We start from the raw sequence: 18,763 nt of genomic DNA, 5'->3' as shown, positions 1-18,763 counted from the left end.
GAGCAAACCTGTTGAGCAGAAAGTGTGAAGTGAAATTACCGTAACAGTTTAATGCTGTGCTGCATTTTCACTGAGTGTTGTTACCAAGATGGCAAACCTAGGCCAAGAGCAGACCACTGTGTTCTCCGCAGAGGAAGAAGGCACAGGGGTGGTGGGATCAGAGGTGTGCAGCGAGCTTTAGCCTTGGGTTCGCACCAAGATGTATTGACAGTGGATTGGTTTTGTTATTTGGCCTACTTAACTTGTCCTTTCTGCATGTCTTCTGGCACGGAGATTGCTGGATTGAAGGCTATTTTATCCATTGCCATTGAGTCCAGTTGGCAGGAAGCCCCTGCTGGTTCTTGTATTGGAAGAGATAGCAACCATGTCCTATTTGTTTTCTCCACAGGAATTCTTTTTTTATAGGCTTGTGTGTCCCCCCTAGTTTTTCTGACCTTTCAACTGATGCTGTGAGCAGCAGCCATTTCATATAGTCCTTTGTTGAACTGTTCCTGTTTTTAAGACGGGGGAAGGGATCTCCATGCCCTATTCATGGCATGGGATGCCATATACAGTCATGTCTTTGCCCTGTTTTCTAGCCCCTTCCTAATAATTCCCAGTACTCTCATTTCTCACTGTTGTCCATGGCATATATCAATCAGAATGCCACAACCTCTCTCTCCTTTGTGCTAATGTTACCCCAGAGGCTGTCTCTGTATGCTTCTATATTCCAAACCCAACGTGTAACACCTCTATCATGCTCCTGACAAGTATAGGCTGAGTAGAACTGAGCCCAAATATACCTTTTCCCTAATATACATGGGTCTCTCTGAAAGTAATACCTCCTATTTATTTCCGCGGAAACTACAAGCCATACAAAGAGCTTAACAAGCACTGTTTGATAGAGCATATTCTCAGCTTCAAAACATTGTTTTTCAACATAGCCACCACCATTAGCTATGCATTTTTGCCACTGATGAACAAGAGCCTGCATGCCGCACTTGTAGCGATCTGCACCAGTGGAAGTGACCCACTGTCACCACTGCTGAAATGCACTGTCTCACTGTGCTCACATCCACTGTTTGGTCTCCAGAAATGTTCAGCAAGAGTCAGTGAGTGTCAGTAGGTGCCATTTTCTCTGCATGGAGGAATTCAATGATGCATTTTCTTCATCCATGCTCCCATGTCAGATGCCATTCTGTCAGGCCACTCCTCTGTTCCCTCCCAGCAACAAAATGTAATGGGATGTTGACAGGAAGGTTCAACCTCTACTGCCATCCCACCAACATCTGCCTGCGATGTCATGAGCCAATCTAATGAAATAGGAGTCAACGCTTTCAAAGCAGCCCTCCCATTCCTGATGCAGTTTCACCATGGTGGTCCCCTGCTGCTTTGAGCTTGTGTTTTATTATAATGACATTTGTAATTTATTCTAGCATTCTACCAGAAGACTGGTAAAGAAGCAGAAGTGCTGATGATAAGACAGTGAGTCCTTGAAAACTGTCATGACCTCTAACTTCAGAGAAATAACAGTTTCCATAAGAGAATGAATTGCCACATGACTGCTTCCTTCTTCTCCAGGGAGAAGCACCACCTCACCTTCCTTTTTCTCCCTACACAAGCTGAGGGATGAAAGGGTTGCTTTCTTGAGGAAGAAGTCTCTTTGCTGTGAATAAAACCGCTTGGTTCACGTGTTCATCATCCTCTTCACCAGCATGGTGAGCTTGCTCAGTTTAGAAAGCATAAAGGTTAAATGAGGACCTGAAACCACTGGGAAGAAGATGAGCAGTCTGCTTTAGCTCTTCCTCCCAGAGTTAAACCAGGATCCCTGAAAGAAACAGGGGTGGTGAGGGCTCTTCCACAGGGTGGAAGACGTGAAGAGCAGCTGCGGCCCTTAGGTGTACTCAGAGCAGAGCAGAGGAGCTGAGGGGAGGCCTGATGGCGGCTGCAGCTCCTCACAGGGAGTGGAGGGGCAGCGCTGAGCTCTGCTCTGTGTGACAGCGACAGGGCAGAGGGAACGGCATGGAGCTGTCAGGGGAGGGGCAGCTGGGGGTTAGGGAAAGGGGTGCACCAGAGGGCGGTCGGCATGGAACAGGATGCCCAGGGTTACGGGAGGGGACCCTAGTGCTGGATTTCAAGGAGTGTTTGGACAGTGTTCTCAGTCGTATGGTCTGATTTTTTGTGTGGGCCTGTGAAGGGACAGGAGTTGGTCTCAATGGTCCCCCTGGGTCCATTCCAACCTGGGATATTCTATGATTCTTTACAATAGCATGGCCTTAAAAAATCATAATGGGGTTAAAATCCATGGAAAGATTATTTCAGCCCCATGCATAGTGTCCATCCATCCATCTGTACCCCCACTCCTCAAGCAATAAGTGACTGTTTCCTAACAGCAAACTAAGTACCAGCATCAGGAGCTCTGAGTCAGCTTCAGCTGCTCAGAACAGAGCTGGAGAGAGCTGCAGGGCCAGTGTGCTTCTTCCTGTGACCCACAGACACAGTTATACTTCTTCCTGCTCATTGTGCTCACAGAAGCAGGGGAACAGGGGATCTGTAGTTTCCCAGGCACACTGAGCATCCTTGATAGAGACAGCTAGAGCCTTCCAGTCCCTAGCCATTCATTCTTATCCTCTGGCACCTCATCCCTTGTGTCAGCATTCATACAGCTGCGCATTAAGCTGGGGCTTACTCATAGTAAAGCAAGAAAAGGAAACGGATTTTGAATTTTAGTGCTGAAATTTCATGTTTTAGTTCCCCAGGCTGGTGGCTCGTTGCTTGCCTGCTTGAGCAGTCACTGACAGGAGGGAGGGCAGTGAAGGGGCCAAAGCTGTGTACAGGGGAGAAAGGGCAGCCATCGCATCGCCTTGTGGGGGCCACTGCGGCTGAAGGCAATGTGAACTCTCAATGGATCCATTGGGATAGAGCTGGAGAAACTTCCTTCCTTTCTGGAAGAGGCACTGTGGGGTAATGGAAGACCAGCATTCATTTCTGGTTACAAAGAAATTTCTTGCCATCTATTTTTTTTTCCCCCTCAGTTCTTTAAAGTTGCCTTTGTTTTATTCTTTTCCACATTTAATACACTGGGGTCCTGATCTCTGACCGAAGTTCTAGAGGTCACCAACTGCATTAATATTCTAAGAGTTTAATCATCAACAGTACTCAAGCAGATGAGTAAAGAGACAGGAAGTTCTGAATTTTCATTTGGTTTCCACTACTGATTCACCCTATAGCCTTGGGGCATCTCATTTCCTGCCTCCCCTCCCTTTCGCTATTTGGAAAATGGGAGTGATTTTGACCTGCTTGATACTGTGAAGTGTTAGACTTGTGCCCCCTGTACTGTCTGGATAAATGGTTCTCACCTCGTTCGTACCTTCCTTTCCTTAACCCCTGCTGGGACCCACATCACTACTGCTCTCTCAGATATGTCAACGCAGCTCCCCTCTGCTGTAGTCAGATAGCTGGGTGATATGAGCTAAAAAAGAAAACACATTTTTTATTTTTATAGGGTTTGCTTCACGTCTTGTGAAGACCCTGCCTTGGAGGAGTGGCGAGCAGCAAGGTGAAAGCAGGCTTTCCTCCAGCTGTTATCACAAGAGACTTAGGTATTGTGAAGCTATGTCTTGAAAGGTACTTTCAGGTGAAAGTGTTACCTCAAATGGCTTTGCAGCATAGCCTGAGGAGACAAGGTAACCTTAGCCCTGTAAAAATTTATATCTCATCAGTGCAGCACTAGGGCATCCAGCAGCTCTGATTTTATCCAGATCATAAATGAGCATGGGACAATGTTCATATGAAAAAAAAAAGAGCACATAACACAGTGTTTATAACACCTTAATGCTGTCTGTGAAGAAGGAAGATGGTATCTGGTCCATCTAGAACTAGAGGACATCTATAGCTAGAGGTCCATCCAAGCTGTAGGACACAGGGATCTGATGGCTGAAATGAAGTTTGTCAGGACAGCCGTGCTCCCAGAGAGATCAATAAACAGATCTGAACCAGCAGAATGAAGTTTACCAATTTGCATCAAATAGGTGGGGCATTTTGCATCTGGTTCTGAACATGCCCACACAGGATTTAAAGCCAGTGGAGCTGTAGCTGGTATGAGGAGACTGCTCCCATCCCTCCAACAAAACAGGGCAAGGAAGGGCGATTCCAGTCCTGCAGCCAAACTTAAGACTGGCAAAAATGCATAAACTTGGCAGAAAAAATAATGTTGCGTGCTTGGGCTAATTGAGAAGATCCTGGGTATATTTTCGGACACTACTCACTCACTGAGTTTTAACTAACCAGCTGTTTATGGTCCTGCTATCCATCACACAAAGCATGCTGCTACTGAGCTCAGATGTCTGTCTTAGGCTATCTGTTTTTGCAGCTCAGCTGCCTTCTGGTTATCTTCCCATGACCCAGCTGTGGCACCTCACCTCTCATACAGGGCTATGAGACACATCCGAGCTGCTTTGACCAAACTTCCTCTCTCTGAGTCAGACCTCCTCAGTGAGCATTGTTCCTCCTCACGCTCATCCTGATGTCCCTTATCTCACTCAGGAGCACTTGGGGATGCTCACCAGAGCTGGAAATATCCCCCTTTATTTCTAATTTTGGTGACAGTATGAAGTGTTAGACATGTGCTTCCTGTACCGTTTGGAAAAATGGGTCTCACCTTATCCATGCCTGCCTTTCCCCAGCCCCCGCTGAGACCCACATCCTCTGCTGCTCTCAGCTGCATTGTGCTCAGTTGTGCTCAAAGTGTGGTGGAAGACTACATGGAGATGGCTGGATTGCACTATCATAATCCCACACCTTATATAAATGTAGTTCAATTTGAGTTTGCAAGTCCATTAGGCTTTTGAGGAGATAGGCGGAGTTTCATTCTCGTGAACTTAGGCCTTGTTTTGGCATGGGCCTGAATGCAGTCTTTATACGCCATGTGCTGCATCAGAGATGCCACGACAACATGACGCAAAGCACTGAGCTCTACAGACTTTCTGTGTGAGTGACGGACTCATTTAGTCACAGAACCCATTTAGTTGGAGCAGGTTCTGTCAGTTTCCCTGTAGCCACCCTAAACCTGGTAAAAAGCATAAAGCTGGCACAGAAATATTTGCGTACCGGACTAACTGAAGAGAAAGAAGATTGTTGTATGCTTGCAGCTGCTCCAGGGCAGGTTGAGGTCATAAAGCTGACAGATCTGCTAATAACCATCCTGTCACCATGGCCTGAGCTGGTACAGATTCCATTGCAATATCAGATGAAGCCAGTGCATTTCTGCCAGCAGCAGACTTCAGCAGGAAACTTGTGAAGACATAAAGTCCCACAGTGCCCCTACTCTGAGTACGGGTGCCTTTAATACTACAAATTTATCCCTTTGCTTAATTTAATGCGTTGTGCAAACTCCCTATCAATCCATAAATCTTTGACTGCGCTTTAAGTGAGGTAAATTATAGAAATTAACGTATAAAGCATATATTTTAAACAAGTATTAAGGCTACTGAAGTCTGCCCCTTGAAAGCTTTCTTCTTTGATTTCCAGGTGACATTTATTTGAATGCTGAAGAGATTTTATTTAGCTTTATTGTACAATCAGTAGGGAGTTACGTTTTGAAAGTAAGTCTAAAAATGAAGCCTGAATGATCACTAAAATGCAAAAGAAAGGGGGAGAAAAAGAACATAGGTGAAAATTGGCTGTCCTCTCAAATGAAAAATTAAAAACCCAGAGCTGTTGAAGGAAACTTAGAACAAAATTATTGGCTTAATTGGCTTAATTTTCTTTTCATCTGATACAGCACAAGGTTCACAGATGCCACACTTTCATGAAACTCTGGCTTTGTCTGGGAAGCTAGCTTAAAATGTTCCCTTTCATCCCTTCCCTGGTGCCTCATAGCTGGCTTCCCACCACAGAGTACTGTCCTCTCCATGGGCATCTCCCACCTCCAGAGCAAGGTTTTTAACCAGGTTAGAAATAATGATCCCCAGAGGAAGTGCTCTTTAGTGTGAGTCAGTTCAGATTTCTGGTATGATCTCACAGACAACTGTAGTACTGTCACAAAAGGGACTGTGGAGGCAACAAGGAACATATGGGTGTTGGGGGACTGAGATGGCGAAATGGCACTGGAAACTTTGTGAGCTACCTCTGACACTGAAGCCAAGCTCTCACAAAGCTACTGCTGACATATCAATAGAAATGCCAGGGAAAGGTCTATGGGAAGAGAAAAAGCCTTCGGGCATCACCATGCGGCATGTAATTTAACCAAAGTCACCTACTGGTCATTATAGATGGTTAAAATGAAAGGTGTTAGTCACCCTTGGGATGGTGATTGACGTAGGGTAATCCTCCGGGTATTATTTTCTTAAAAACAAAATGTTGTAATCAAAATAAATCAAAAGGCTGAATGGGGCATTGTTGGGTTTTGGCTTGAGGAGTTTAGCTATAGTTTAGCCTGAGAGGACAATTTCTGTTCCTCTTCTTCTGGATCTTGTTGACTGACCAGGTGGCTCTTTTGTAAAACACATTTACCCTCTGTGATCCGGTTTTGAGAATGTCAAATATCAGAGATGCTGTGACACAGAAGTGCCTCACTGTAACTGTTAGGACAGGAACTTTGTAATCAATGAAATCCTTTTGTCCTCTGAAATGCAGAGAGTTTGGGGACCTTCTAATCACAAAAGAAACACTTTTGAATAAAGAAGGTTCACAAAGAACTACCATATCAGGACAAGACTTGTGGGATTCACCTGTCCACACATGGTAAGCATTTTGGATGTCTGTCTAAGCTGCCTTTAACTGCTGGCAGAAAGAAGTAAGTACTTCCAGAGCACAGCTAAAGAAGGGTAGAGGAATGATGTCATAACTTTGACTACATGGAAGAGTCTGGTGTGGTGAGATCAGGTGCTGAAGTCTGCACTGAAAACAACTCAGGCTAGCGAGATCAATGCCGGGCAGCTGGTCAGTGCTCTTGCAATGCTAATTTGTAAGATTTTCAGCTGCAAGGTCCTGCATACTTGGGAATATTTGGTAAATAACATTTACTCATCAGACTAGCAAAGTGAAGCCAATGGGTAAGAGACTTAATTGCTGCAAAAGAGTGTAGCTCTTCTTGTGAAATACCATAGTAGCTCTGTTGACCAACTTCTCCCACTTAAGACTTGTGTATTTAGTGCAAGCATTTATCATCGGAAGCAAGTGTGCCGTTAGGCAGTGAATAGGCAATCTGCCCTCTGTTCAATTTGCTTTGAAATGGAAAAAGCAGGAAAATTTATACAAGGAATAGAAAAACAGCACATGATTTCCCAACAGCACTTGAGAATTGCTTTTGCTGCTTTGATTGTTCTTGTTCCCAGCCCTCGCAAGCCAGAGTGAGAAGTTACTCCAGGAAGGTGGAAGTGCATAAGGACAAATGATGAGATGAAGATGAGCATCATAAGAGTAAGGTCCAGTTTAAAGGACAGCTTAAGCACTGAGGGAAGTGGGACGTTAATGGCATGCAAATACGTGCTTCTGCATAAGGATGTTTCCTGTGTCATTTCCTAAGCATTTGGAAAGAACATTGTGCAGAGTTCCCCAGGATACTGCTAGATGTACTCAAACTCCCTGCTATTCTTTGCCTGATTGAGTCCTTGATTTCCTCCAGGAGATTAAGGACATATTTTTACTATTGTCATGATCTGAAATTCTGCTCAATGAGGATAAATGTGAGCTCTCCAAACTAGCCTTCTCTTGTACTTGAACTTTAACAAGACTGGGGACAAAAACCCCTGTAGCTGGAACACTCTTGACCTCCATAGAATCATGCCAGCACTGGAACTGGTCCTTTGGTTTGCCAAAGTGGGCACATGTGCAGCAGAGGAAAAAAGAAGGCTTGGCCTTGCCATTCATTCAGCTCTGCTGGGAAACAACATGATGATATATTTTCATACCATTAAAGATTCAATACCAAATAGATGAAATTACAGTTTTAAATAAGGTTCCAAACCCTAGAGTCAAGCATTCCAAGCATTTTTTCCATGCTACTTTCTTCTCACCACCAAAATAATGTAAGATGGAAATACTTTATAGTTTTTTGAAGATTAAATGTTACACAGACAAGATAATACTGTTCTATTTAGACATAAAATCTTTTCTTGCATCATACAGCATTTTCCAACATGTTTGCATACTCTATTTTACAGGACAACAGATAATATCTACACTTAATATCACCCAAATCTTATGTAGTTATCTGAGGTCTCAAGCACTTTAGAAAAAAAAAGATCGCTGTTTTATCCAAATGCTAAGAAATCACAGGTCACAATTTCTTTTAAACCAGGAGTTAGTTTTAACTAGAGATTAACTGTTGTATTCTTGATGACTCTTTGTGTGCCTTTTTTCTTGGCAAGACTTTATTTAATTTTTCTCAATCTTAAATCTTTCTGCAATCCTAAATATTCCAAAATCATAGAATCACATAATCACAGAATGGTTTGGGTTGGAAGGGACCTTTAAGATTATCTAATTCCAACCCTGCTAATACACACAGATATCTAAAAGTTGTCAATTCCTTTGAAGAATCCTGGGGCTAAGTGTCCTTCCCAAAGAGGACTTCGCCTAATGAAATCTGCCACTATGCTTTCTTTTTACAGAACCCTTGCAGCAACTTTGACAGGCTAAGGCACCCAGGCTCACCCTACACACACACCCATCACACTGCCACCTCAGCTTATGTATAGCACGCTTATGCAATCTGGCTTCCTACAGAACATGCTGGCATCATGCTGCATAGGCAAACTACTTCTGCCATATTTGATCAGATTTCTGTCGATGCTCTCCAGATATGTTGCCAGCATGTGCAAAAGGCATAGTTTTATGCTGTGCTGCCTCTACATACTTTGAATGCTGAGATAAGACAGGCTGTGCCATCTTGCAGTATTCTTCAGTCATTTGAGACTCCAGAGTGGGCCTAACACTGCCAAGGACAAACATTACCTCCTCGCTGCTTGTTCTTGTAAGTTCAATCAACAACATGATGAGGTGAAGATCATCTGTCCTCATGAGATCATTCCTGGTGCATGTATGCAAAGAAACCTGAGCTAGCAGTTGCAAAGGAAGAGCTAAGATATCTCCATACTGAAACACCTTGCCCTGGCTGCAGTTTTCCATAGTTCTTTTCTGCTCACTCCAGAGATTGTAATATGGACTGAGCAACTAATGTGTTCCCTAACATCCCACAGACTCAGGGCTGAGGAGCCCAGCCACACAAGGAATAGGTAGGATTGTGTTTGGGGCCCTAAGCTTTGGCCCAGTGTCGTCCTGTTGCTTAAATTGCTTCTGAGCTGTACCTCAACAGTACTCTCTGGTGGAAGCAAAAAGAAGGGATCCGTTCTGCTCCTAGATTTCTTGTATGAATTTCCAGCATTCTGTGGCTTGCCTATGTTTTTTAGTTGCCTGTTTAGTCCTATTTTGAGGCGAAGAGATGTTCATCAAATTTCACTGCAGTTTATGGTGTGTAAAAATTTACTCTAACTAATAGCAGATACACTTCTGTGCAAATTTTATAGGTAGGAATCAATGAAAGCTATCAATGAAAGAAAGGCACTTCTTGAGCATGGTTCATCTTGTATGATATAGAACAGGTCACACAAATCACTGTCAAGAAATGCGTATTTCTCTGTACTGACTCTGAAAGGAGTTGAGATGCACAACTCACACGTAAATGGTTATACTGTAAACACACAGAGTTAGATGGGATGAATCGCGCATGCCTTGCCTGGACTTAACACCCTATGCAAGGTCTTTTTTTGTCATTTACTCCTAAACTAGGTGTGCATTTTCAGCTGTTCAGGTAATTCTAAGTATCTGCTGCAGAGGATTTAATTTGTCACTTCCTCCAGGAGCCCCAAACACCACACCATCAAGATGGTTCACAGAATCACAGAATCACAGAATTGTAGGGGTTGGAAGGGACCTCTAGAGATCATCGAGACCAACCCCCCTGCCAAAGCAGGTTCCCTACACCAGGTCGCACAGGTAGGCGTCCAGGCGAGACTTGAATATCTCCAGAGAAGGAGACTCCACAACCTCCCTGGGCAGCCTGTTCCAGTGCTCTGTCACCTCACCGTGAAGAAGTTCTTACGCACATTCGTGCGAAACTTCCTATGCTGCAGCTTATGTCCGTTTCCCCTCGTCCTGTCTCCACGTACCACTGAAAAGAGACTGGCCTCACCACTATGGCCGCCACACCTCAGATATTTATAAACCTGGATCAGGTCCCCTCTCAGTCATCTTTTCTCAAGGCTAAACAGACCCAGTTCACTTAGCCTTTCTTCATAGGGGAGATGCTCCAGGCCCTTCACCATCTTTGTGGCCCTCCGCTGGACTCTTTCCAAGAGATCCCTGTCTTTTTTGTACTGGGGAGCCCAGAACTGGACACAGTACTCCAGATGAGGCCTTACCAGGGCAGAGTAGAGGGGGAGGATCACCTCCCTCGACCTGCTGGACACGCTCTTCTTAATGCACCCCAGAATGCCATTGGCCTTTTTGGCCACGAGGGCACACTGCTGGCTCATGGCCAACCTGTCATCCACCAGGACGCCCAGGTCCCTCTCTGCAGAGCTCCTCTCCAGCAGCTCATCCCCCAGCCTGTATTGGTGCGTGCAATTATTCCTCCCTAGGTGTAAGACCCTACACTTGCTTTTGTTGAACCTCATCCGGTTTCTTACTGCACAGCTCTCCAGCCTGTCCAGGTCTCACTGAATGGCAGCACAGCCTTCAGGCGTGTCAGCCAATCCTCCCAACTTCGTATCATCAGCAAACTTGCTGAGGGTGGCCACTATCCCCTCATCAAGGTCATTGATGAAGATGTTGAACAAGACCGGACCCAGCACAGACCCAGCCAGACTCTGCACCACCAACGACGACCCTCTGCGCTCTGCCAGTCAGCCAGTTCTCAACCCACCTCACTGTCCACTTGTCTATCCCGCACTTCCTCAGCTTTGTTATAAGGATGTCGTGGGAGACAGTATCAAATGCCTTTCTAAAATCAAGGTAGACTACATCTACCGCTCTTCCCCCATCCACCCAGCATGTGACAGCATCATAGATGGCCACCAAGTTGGTTGAGCACGACCTCCCCTTGGTGAACCCATGCTGATTACTCATGATAACCTCCTTTTCTCCCAGTTGTCTGGAGATGGTATCCAGCACAAGCTGTTCCATCACCTTTCCAGGGACAGAGGTGAGGCTGACAGGCCTATAATTACCCGGATCTTCCTTCTTGCCCTTTTTGAAGACCGGAGTGACATTGGCTATCCTCCAGTCTTCAGGGACCACCTCTGTTATCCAAGACCTCTCAAAAATGATGGAGAGCGGTTCAACAATGACCTCTGCCAGCTCCCTCAGCACACGTGGATGCACCCCATCAGGTCCCATGGACTTGTGGACCTTAGTACTGCCTAGGCGCTCACACACGTCCTCTTTCCTGACTAAAGGGAAGTCTCCCATTCCCCAGACCCTCACACTAACCTCCAGGGTGTGGGAAACCTGAGGGAGAGCCTTTTCACTGAAGACGGAAGTAAAGAAGGCATTCAGTATCTCTGCCTTCTCAGCATCCCCCGTTACCAGAATTCCCCCCTCACTTAGTAAGGGGCCCACATTCTCTCTAGTTTTCCTTTTGCTATTAACATACTTGAAGAAGCCTTTTTTATTATCCTTTATCACTTTAGCTAGATTCAATTCCAGACGGGCTTTAGCCTTCCTCGTTGCATCCCTGCAAGCCCTGACTACATTCCTATATTCTTCCCAAGTGGTCAGACCCTTTTTCCACATTTCATGGACCTTCTTCTTTCCTTTGAGCTTGCGCATGAGCTCCTTGCTCATCCACAAAGGTCTCCTGCCACCTTTTCCCAATTTCTTGCTCACAGGGACGCACCAATCCTGAGCTTGGAAGAAGAGCTGTTTAAATGCTGACCAGCTCTCACCCATAAGTTCTCCACTGCTACATCACTCTCCCCCAAGTGAAGTTCAATACATTCTAACTGCTCTCTCACATAAAGAGCAACTCCACCACCCCGCCTAGCCAGCCGATCTTTCCTAAAAAGCACATAGTCCTCCATGACAACATTCCAGTCATGCGAGCTGTCCCACCACATCTCCGTGATCGCGATGAGATCATGACCTCGCGGCCGCACGCAGAACTCCAGCTCTTCCTGTTTATTTCCCATGCTACGTGCATTAGTATACAGACACTTAAGAGAAGCAGCATCCCCCCACCCCTCTCCAAGCCTTTGAACTCCACTGTCTCCACCCATCAAGTTCTGTTTGGAGCCTCGAACTGCCTCCTCAGCCCCAGCGGTCCTCATTTTGTCCCCTTCCCCCTTCATACCTAGTTTAAACACCTGTCAATAAGTCCCGCCAGTTCCTTGGCTAGAACCCTCTTTCCCCATGGAGACAGGCTGCTTCCATTTGCAGCCATCATGCCAGGTGCCGAGTAAATTGCCCCATGATCAAAAAAACCAAAACCCCTGCATTTGCACCAACTCCTAAGCCATTTGTTCAAGAGATGGGTTTTTAGGCTCATCCCAGTATCGTTTCCTGCCACTGAAGGTACAGATGTAATAACCACCTGCACACCTGTTCCTTCAACTACCCACCCCAGTCTCCTGAAGTCATCTTTGATAGCCTTCAGGCTTTTCTCACCAACTTCTTCACTGCCAGCCTGTACTATCAATAGTGGATAGTAGTCAGAAGGGCAGATCAGTCTGGGAAGTCTCCTAGCAATGTCCCTGACCCGTGCCCCAGGGAGGCAGCACACCTCTCTGCGGGTAGGGTCGGGCCAGCATATAGGGCCTTCGGTTCCTTGCAGCAGGGAGTCGCTGCAACCACCCTTCTATCCTTCCGGGTGGAGGAAGTCTTGAGGCGCGGGGGTGACTGCTTCCCTCGAGGCACCCTCACGGGTGGGCCTCCCTCCACACCTGCACACACCTCTCCCTCGGGTTCCAGGGCCTCAAATCTATTCCGCAGAGGCACTTGGGGAGCTGAGCATGGTCTGGGGGGGGGGACGCCCACAATGCCGAGTCAGTATCTGTTTCCACCTGTCCTTCTCTCTCAAATAGCTTTGCTCTGCTCAGCAACAAAAGGGCAGAGGCTCCGCCACTGAGCAGTGGATATCACCTTGCCCTTTTGGGATGGTTGAGGGATAATAGGAGTAAAGGTAGAGGGACTTAACTGTAGGGCATGAAGATCAGCAAGCAGCATCACAGAACAGCAGAGGCTGGAAGGTGCCTCTAGGAACTGTTTAGTCTGACAGTTTAGTCACCCCATTGAGTATCTGTGCACATGGATAAGATCCTCCCCGAGTCTTCTCTACTTCAGGCTGAACAGTACCAGCTCTCTCAGCCTCTCCTCGTGTGTCATGCTCCAGTCCCTCATCATTTTTATGGCTTGCTCCAGTAAGTCCCTGTCTCTGTTGTACTGGATGAGGAGCCCAGAACTGGACTCAGCACTGCAGAGATGTCTCACCAGGACTGAACAGATGAAAATAATCGCTTCCCTCGACCTGCTGGCAACCTTCTTCACAATGCAGCCCAGAGGGCTGCTGGCATCATTTTGAGCTATTGCAATAGACAAGGGCAGAGGGCAGCTGCCAGCATGACTTTAATTCGGTTCCCAGGAATGCCAGAAGCGTGTCTTCTAGTTAAAGAGCTGCAGCCTTGAGGCAAGCCAAGTACAGCATGCTAGGAGGATGCTTCACAGGGAACTGTGTGGGAAGGCAGGTTGGAAGATCATAAGAAGGACCACTATTTTGGTTCTAGCAGAGGGAGTGGGGGGCAAAGAAGTGCCAGCTGGCTCTCCATACTAAAGGAGACTTGTCCTGTTGCTGACAGATGGAGGAAAATATAGAAAAGAGGTAAATTTTGAGAGGGAGAGGTGGAAAAATAGGGAAAAATAGGCTAGACAGAAACAGATATGTCCACAGGTATAAGGTCTCCAAAGGAGTTAAGCCTCTAAAATTGATGCAGATGGCATTGCACGTGGCTTTTCTTGCTGTGGAGCAATATTTATGGAGGCCATTGCCAAGGTTGTTTGCAGGTTTCTGGAGAGTCCTGGAGAGTTTTGGTAGAAACATGTAGCAAAACTGTGAGGGAAGCGGGGCTTGCTTATGACAACTTCCAGCAGGTCACTTTGTCTCCATTTGGGCCTCTGTCTTTCATCTCTCTCCAAGAGGTGACATAGAAGGGAACAAACATCCAGCGAGCAGCATGGGCAGATGAAACAAGACCACTGCTCCGTGTCAGCCCGAAGCCATGTAACTACTTCCCAGCCACAGGCTCTAGTGGAAGTAGCCAGTACTGTGTTTTTGTGGAGTGAGGGTGACAAAACAGCTGTGGTGAGGTGGTGAGGGCTCAAGAGCACCAAGGGTGGCAAAGTGCTGGAAAAGAGCACATAGGCCAGAGCGGGGGAGGGCTGGATGGTGGCAGTTCACAAGTAGCTTGGTTAAGGCTCTGGTGGGATGGGAGCCAGCAAAATACAGACAAAATGCTTGTCCTGTTAGCTACGGGGGAGCATTTGGAAAGGCTTTATGCACCTGAATGAATCACCAAAGAATGTTGCTGGGAATTTTTTATTTCTGGTTTGCCCAGTCCTCTGAAACGAGTCAGTTACAAGTAGAGATAACAGGAAATATTCCCTGAAATACTAAATGCCAACATTCAGCAGGGTGGCAGCCCTGCTTGGTGCCTGCTGTAAAATTCTAGCAGGCAAGGACAGTCACTTGGCTCTTGCTCAGAATCTGTCAGGAACACCCTCACTACACTGTGACTCAACACCAAAAGAGAAAAATAAATCCATTCCTCTGTAACAGGGAGAGTAGGTGAGCATTGCTGGGTTAATAAAGCAATGCTGCCATGTCACATCTGGAAACCCAGCCTGGGGCAGAAAAAAATCCAATTAGCTGCAATATCCTTACCATAGTGGTCCTGAATCAGTCCCAAGAGAGCCATTGCATCAGATAACTGCATCCTAAGATGAATGACTACATCCTCTACAACATTTGCCACAGATGGCAGCCACCAGCCAGCAGAGAGAGGTGCCCATTAGTATAGAGGCAGAACTCAGCTAGAAGTGCCTCCCCAACCCGGGAATGGTGAGAAACAGAGCTGCCTGCTAGCAGATGCCCCCTCCCATGCAGAAAAAGTTGCAGATCCAAATTAAACCACAAAAAAATAAAATCTTGCAAAATATTCTGAAGTTTGGCTATATTTTTCTCCCTGTATATATATATATATATATATATATATATTTTTTTCCCCTTTATAAACACATTCAGGCAAAAGCAGAGTTTGCAGCCCTCCCTTATCCCAGGTGCTAAAGCTTGTTGCGTGCTGAAAGGCACCGTGAGAGACTGGCTGGATTCTCTGTTAGCAGGTGTTGGGAGCCCGGAGGGATCTGCAGGTTAATTAATCCTGACTTACCAGGGCCGAGGAGGCTCATTAGCCTCCACCCTAAAAATGAGGAAGACAGGAGGAGCCCTCTGGGGAGAAGGCAAGCAGTGTTTGTGGGGACAGGAGCTAAAGGAGAGCCAAATCTTTAGTTGGGGCTTTCAAATTCATTTCTTATCCATTTTTCCATAATAACAGCAAAGTTCAGAAGAAGTGTATTTTTACACTTTGAAATGAACATCTAATTTGTCAATAGCTCCTTTTGCAGAAACCAAAGCCTCCCTGCACTCAGCTTCAGACACAGGCAAGTGCTTTCCCTGCTGTGTCTTGGTGCTCCTTACATTTCTTTCTATGTCCCTAAATGGGGAATTCTTAAGGCCCATAAGAGGGGCAAAGGAGGGGATATTTGGCTTGTTGTCAGAGCTTGTGAAACTACGTGCTTGACTTGTTAGGGTTTCTGTGCTTGCCTGCCTGCACGTCATATGGTTATTTTCTAATCAAATCCAAAACGTCAGGAAGGGTATCACTGGCCAAAACCCCATTGACTATGGGGGAAGGAAAGGGGAATGGGAAAGCCAGAGAAGGGGGATGGGCCAGCTGTTTAGCATAGCGTTGGATCCAAGCATCTCTGAATTTGTTCACTGTTCAAAAGACTGGATGATGGCACCTGCTCAACAATGCTTCCATCTCAGCTTTTCTCCTCTTCCTCATTGCCCTTAAGGTGCTGACATCCTGACAAACTCAGACTTGCCCCAAGCAATACTCAGAGCTGAAGTACTCCAAGTAGAAGGCAGGAGGGAGTGCTGGGAGATGCCCTGGCTGTCACCACCAAATGAAGCTTGCACCAAGCCAGAGGATTGTTGTGCAGACAAGTAACAGTGAGGGGACAGGGAAAGAGACACTGCCTTCCTGGGATATGGAATTGCACTGTCTGGGAGAGGAAAAAAAGAGATGGGTGCAGAGTTCCTGGTACAGGAAATCACATAAAGCCCTGCACACAAAGTGAATGGCAACCCAAGATGCACTGTGGAGGAAAAGGAAATGGGAATGTGAGGAAAACAGAGATTTGGGAGAGAGAGAAGCAAGAAAACCGAGAGTTAGCAATTCCTCCAGGGCATGCCTGGAAAGAGGTCAGGAGGGTGTCAGTCATAAAAGCTTGTGGGGATCAGTCTTGTCATGTGGTGGGCCAGTGAAAGCTCTTTTCTTGGCATGTTGGATAGACCCCTTATCGACTGTGTTTTCAAGACAAACTCAGGTCAAAGTAAGCCCTTAATGATGGTAACAATTGCCTTTGGTAGAGCTTAAAAGAAAAGAAGAATACACATATTTCTTTTATCAGGAAAGAAAAAAAAAGAAAAAGAGTGACTGGTATTCTAGGGAGGACTACTAGGCTCCAGGCTATCCCTTGTCCCAATTCTCAAGGAATAAATCAAGAGAAAACTCCCCGTTTCATTTCACGTGAGAAAGGAGAATGAGCTCGTTCCCATTTCATTCTTTTGCTGGGATGCCCCTTTCCCTCCTCCAGCATCTGCAACCGAGATCTGAAAATTACAGAAGCGATGAGGGTGGTGCTCATCGCCCAAGGATAATTCCTAAGTTCCTCCCCCCCCCGCCATACATCCCACTGAAAGTTGTTGCCCGGAGTGAATTCAGCATTGAGCCACCTAGTGGCATTTGATAGAAAACAGTCTAGGCAGGCAACATCGGGCTATAAAGCCCCCTAAAAGGCAAGAAGAGAAGCAAAAGGTTTGTTGGCAGCCTTGTAGCCCTTCCGTGCTCTGGTCGAATTGCATGAGGAAGTCCTTTTTGTTGCTAACGCAGCCATCAAGACATGGACCAAACGCTGCGTATCAATGCAAGAGCAGCAAGCAGGGGATGAAAGCTGTGCGGCCCTCTCCCGAGACCCAGCTGCTGTTGGTTTCCTTGCCCGGAGCTGAAGATGCTCCCGTGTTGCAAATGCCTTAGATGAACACAAAGTCTTTTTGCCTGTATAGAGGAGCCAGGGGATTGCGTGGCTGCCTTCATGTGGCTGCCGGCAAAGGAATTAAAAGGAAAAAAAAGGCTTATTGTCCAGTATCAGGGGAAAAGGAGCTCTGTCTGGTGCCATATCCCCCCAGGCACTGCTGTGGGGAAAGGGGAAGCCATGCAGAAATTGAGCAAAGGCAGCCCTGGGGTATTCCATAGAGTGATAAACTGCTGTGGAATGGACATCTGAGCCTGGAAGGAGCCAGCCCATATTACTAAATTAAATTGGTCATTCTGGCCGCTTGCTTCTCATTGCATCACATCAAGGAATATCTTGACTAATTATTTTTCTCTTCTGCTTTTTCAAGAGAGAAACCCGAAGCTGAAAAACCCCTGATTTATTCTCCCTAAAATCAGCTCACACTCAAAAAGGCAGTTCTTCAAATTTACTTTTGATCTTTCAAATTCCGTGGCTATGAATCCATATATTGTTTATTACATGCAATATGGAATGAAAGGATGCTAACATTCTCCCATAGTCATTGCTTATTGGAATCAGGGGTTAATAAAAGAACCAAATGTCACAAGACTTAGCGTAAAATCATGTGGATTCACATTATTAATATATGTAACTTTGTCTTTTGGATTAGTTACAGCCTTCTGAATGCCGAAGTTCTCCCCTCTCAATCTTTTTTCTTTCTACAGAGCATAATCGAAAATATCAAAAAGCCAAGTGAGAGTCTAGTTTAAAGAGCAAGGCACACAATATGTAGAGATGAGGGTATGGCAAGAATGCTGTGATTGGACATATCAATCATTTCTATGGCAACAGGAGAGGATGTAACAATACTGTAGAACAGAGAAGACTGTAAAAAATAAATAAATTATTATACACTACTAATACTTTCATTCACCCATTACAGAGATAGAATCAAAATACAGAAAACCATAGACAAAATATTAAGAATTATTTATATTTCCACATTTCTCATTTACAGTAGCAGAAAAAATCTTCTATACAACAAGTGCATTCTTGTTCATCTGGAGGGTCTGTAGGTCTGTTTGAGAAGGCATACATTTCGTGAGAGTGTATGTAATATAGCGTAGTAGGGTATGATGAAAAGGAGTATGTGATTGCATGTGGAGAAACAGAGATTGAATCTTATGCATCCACCAGGCTTATGCCTTTTTATACTTTACCCCAATGAAAATGACAAATGGTAGCACAAAGCCTGATGAATTTCATATTCTTCTAATAAATGTATATAGATGTATTCATTCTTCTTTTAGTCACCAAGGTTGGGATTTAGTTTGCCTAATTTGAGTGCCTGGACCTGAGGTACCGCCTACGCTGCTCTTGGTTTGTCTGAGCCTCACAAGGTCTTCAGCTCTTCATGAAGTGAATTTCTAAA

This window comes from Meleagris gallopavo, chromosome 1, assembly GCF_905368555.1.
Source record: "Meleagris gallopavo chromosome 1, MGAL_WU_HG_1.1, whole genome shotgun sequence".
Lineage (NCBI taxonomy): Eukaryota > Metazoa > Chordata > Aves > Galliformes > Phasianidae > Meleagris > Meleagris gallopavo.
Note: the sequence above shows the minus strand (reverse complement) of the source record.